We start from the raw sequence: 4,222 nt of genomic DNA, 5'->3' as shown, positions 1-4,222 counted from the left end.
TGGAGGGGAATTGGGGAGGGAGGTGGGGCAGAGGGGAGGCTTTGGTGGAAGAAGCAGGTTAGGGGGCAAAGTCTCAATATTCCACTTACCAGCACTTATAAAGTGGAAACCATATAAGTTGTACATAGACAAATTCCCCAGTTTGTCATGCTGACAGAGCACAGTAAGGTCAGGAAAGGATTTAATGTCTTGTTGACTGTCCAGTAACTGATTCAGGGAAGAGGGTCTGGCACCATGTCACCAGCCAGTGGACCTCAGTCTGAGAGTCAAAGCACAAGGAGAAAAATCTTTAGGTCCCTCTATGAGTAAAGAGTCGGAGCAGCCTGTTCCGGATCTGTTTGGTCCTCACCCCATAGATGATGGGGTTTAGCATGGGGGGCACCAGGAGGTACACATTGGCAATGAGAATGTGGAAATGCAAGGCCAAATTGTGCCCAAACCGGTGCATGAGGAAGGAGAAGAGAGATGGGATGTAAAAGTTTAAGATGGTACAGAGGTGGGAGCTGCAGGTCCCAAAAGTCTTCAGCCGGGTGTCTTTTGTGGGGAGGCTGAAGATGGCCCTGAGGATCTGGATATAGGACACGGCGATAAAAAATACATCCAGACCGGTCACCAAAAATGCCACAAAGAGGCCATATTAACTACTAATGCGGATGTCGGTGCAGGCCAGCTTCACCACGGCTATATGCTCGCAGTGCGTGTGGGGGATGATGTTGGTTCTGCAATATGGTCACTGCCTCGCCAGGAAGGGATGGGGCAGTACGAGCATGCCACCGCGCAGCACCACAGCCAGGCTGATCTTGGCCACCACGGGGTTTTTTAGGATAGTGGAATGCCTCAGGGGATCAGAAATGGCCACGTAGCGATCCAAAGCCATGGCCACGAGGATCCCAGACTCCATCACTGAGAAGCAGTGAATGAAGTACAGTTGGGTGAGGCAGGCACTGAAAATGATCTCCCTGGAATTGAACCAGAAGATGCTCAGCATTTTGGGCAGGATGGACGTAGACAGGACCAGGTCGGTGACGGCCAGCATGCAGAGGAAATAGTACATGGGCCCATGGAGGCTCGGCTCCATCTTCACGATGAACAGGATGGTGAAGTTCCCCAAGACGGCTATGGCGTACATGGTGCAGAAGGGGATGGAGATCCAGACTTAGGCCGTCTACAGGCCAGGAATGCCCAGCAGGATGAAGGTGGAGGGGTTGATGAAGTTGGTTGTGTTGGAATCTGACATGTAGCAGGGGAGAAATTCCTGCATGTACCGTATGTCCTCTTGACTTTCTTTATGTGCTAAGGTCTAGGATGATGGTCGCGGGACAAATGCCTGGATGGAGACATAATGTTAATATGAGACACTGCATGCACCACATCTACAGTAGAACCTTAGAGTTACGAACTGACTGATCATTCACAAATCTAATTTAAGCCATTATGCAATCAAAGAGCAGCAGAGCCAAAACAAAAACAAGAAAAAAAGGCAAATACAGGACACTTCTGTATAAAACGTAAACAATTAAAATATGAAAGGAACATTAAAAAAAAAGATTTGAGAAGGTTAGGAAACAATGTAAAAGCTGGTATTGGAGTAGTTAAAAAAAAGTCTAGGAATATAATTCATTCAAGTCAGCAACATGGTTTATGGAAAACAGGTCTTGTCAAATACAGCTGATTTCATCCTTTTATGAGATTTCATGTTTGGCTGATCAAGAAAATGCGCAGACGCAATAACCTTTGATTTCTCTGAGACATTTAAACGGAACACTATTCAATATCAGCAGTGCACACGTAAAAAGAACTAAAAGCTGGCCAATTAAGAGATCTCAGATAGCAGTTGTCAATGGGCTATTGTCAATGAATGGGGTTGTTTTTAGTGGGGTTCTGCAGAGATAATTTCTAGGCCTAATACTAGGCAAAGTTTTCATCAATGACATGGAAGGAAATGGAAAATCACTGTGATCCTTTGATGAATGCAGAGGGTGGGATGAGTTGGAAAGCAGGGGAAGGACTTTACCTCTGCATGTGGCATTGGTTAAAATGACTGTGACCCATTCTGGGGTCCACATTTCAAAAAGGATGTTGAAAACTTGGAGAGGATTGAGAAAAGAGCCACACAAATGATTGGAAACTGGAGAAAATGCCTCACAGAGGGGAAGAGATTTAAAGAGCTTCATCCACTTATGAAAAATACGATCAAACGGAGACTTTCATGGGAGAAAACTGTGGTACTAATGGGCTTTGTAATCTAGTGGAGAAAGGCAGAGCAAGGCCCAATGGCTGGAAGCTGAAGCCAGACAAAATCCAGGTGGAAATAAGGGCCAAATGTTTAGCACTGAGGGATGCTTTCCTGTAAGATCTGCTTGAGGGCTCGTCTACACTTAAAACGCTACAATGGCACTGCCGTAGCACTGCCCTACAGTTCCTCACATCTCCTTGTCAATTGCTGGAAATGGGCCATTTTCATTACCACTACAAACAGTTCTTTTTCTTTCCTGCTGATAATAGCTCACTTTAACTGATCACTCTCCTGACAGTGTGTATGGTAACACCCATTGTTTCATGTTCCCTGTGTATATATATATCTTCCTACTGTATTTTCCACTGCATGCATCCGATGAAGTGGGATGTAGCCCACGAAAGCTTATTCTCAAATAAATTTGTTAGTCTCTAAGGTGCCACAAGTCCTCCTGTTGTTTTTGCGGATACAGACTAACATGGCTGCTACTCTGAAAAAAAGTACTCATAGTGATGGCAGGGGCTCTCTCATCAGCATAGTTCATCCACTTCCCTGAGGGGTGGTAGGTAGGTTGATGGAAGTATTCTTCCATTGACCTCATGCTAACACGGGGTTAGGTTGATATAGATACATCTCCAATGGGTGTGGATTTTTTTCTGTTGCACAAAAAGGTAATGCAAATTTATTTTGCACTAGCAGAGGCAGAGCATGCAAGTCACAGGAGGTGATAATACTGCTGTACTCGGTGCTGGTTAGGCTTCAGCTGGAGTATGATGTTCAGTTCTGGTCACCAATGAATAGGAAACTTGTAGAGAAACTGGAAAGGATCCAGAGGTGAGTGACAAGGATGATCAAGGGGATGAAATGCAAGCCATAAGGGCAAACACTGAAGGAACTGGGTATGTTTAGTATGGAAAAGAAGACTCTTATGGGGGACATGACAGTGGTCTTCAGATACTTGAGAGGCTGCCATAAAAAAGATGGAGAAAAATTGTTCTCTTTGGTCACAGAGGGCAGGACAACAGGCAATAGACTGAAACTACAGCAGAGCAGATTTAGAAAAAATCTCAGGAAAAACTTCCTAACTGTAAGAACAGGAGGAATGTGGAACACATGCCTAGGGAGCGCCTTCACTGCAAGGTGTCAAAAGGAGGCTGGATAACCAGCAGCGTTGGATGGCTTACAAACAACAAATCCTGCATCTCAGCAGGGGAATAGGTTAGATTACCCTGTGGTTTTATGGTTCTATGATTTAACATCCTAATGTAGACCAGTCCTTAGTCAAACATAAATCTGGGCTTATACTGGGGTTACAGGGTGAGATTTAATCACCTGTGTTATACAGGTCGGACTGGATGATCTAAATGTCCTTTCTGGCCTTCAACTCTATGACTCTATCAATAAAAGAGTAGATCAAACATTTATATTTACTCTGTCTCATAACACATGAACAAGGGAACATTCAGTTACATTGAAAGTCTGCACATATAACATTGACAAAATATTTTTTTCCATAATACATATTTGGCCTGTGGAACTCCTTGCCACAGGCATTATTGGAGCAACGAGCTTAGCTGAATGGGATTTACAAGTGGATTGGCCATTGTAAGTTGTGCTGATGGCACCGATCTTAGTTAAGATCGGCTGACACCTTCAATTATAAGACCTCATTTTCAGTTTGCCAAACTTTAATCATTTCAACTGAAATTTCCCATGCTGGGTATCTGCTTCTGGCAGAATTGTTCTTGAAAGTTTCAGGCATAGCAGTTAAGCCAACTTCTCTAACAAAGCTAGGGAAGAAGAGGTCTTGGCAGTGAGGAATAGTACCTACATGCCTTACAGCAGATAAAATTCAGGGAACAGTGCCCCCCCAATTAACAGTAAGAGTCCTATGACGGAAGAGGAGGAGGTGAGAGTCTGTGCATTAACTCACAGCTGGCTCCAAGGGGAGTTTTGCCTAAGGGCCTGAGTAACCTACGAGCCAGG

General features: G+C 44.5%; 1 pseudogene; it reads right to left on the bottom strand.

The window, feature by feature from the left end:
* Positions 1-289: 289 nt before the first annotated feature.
* On the bottom strand, positions 290-1,237 carry LOC123369011 (annotated as a pseudogene).
* Between the last annotated feature and the right edge of the window lie 2,985 nt (positions 1,238-4,222).

Source organism: Mauremys mutica, chromosome 1, assembly GCF_020497125.1.
Source record: "Mauremys mutica isolate MM-2020 ecotype Southern chromosome 1, ASM2049712v1, whole genome shotgun sequence".
In the NCBI taxonomy this organism is placed as follows: domain Eukaryota; kingdom Metazoa; phylum Chordata; order Testudines; family Geoemydidae; genus Mauremys; species Mauremys mutica.
The sequence above is the reverse complement of the archived record's forward strand: the minus strand, read 5'-3'. Positions and strand labels throughout refer to the sequence as shown.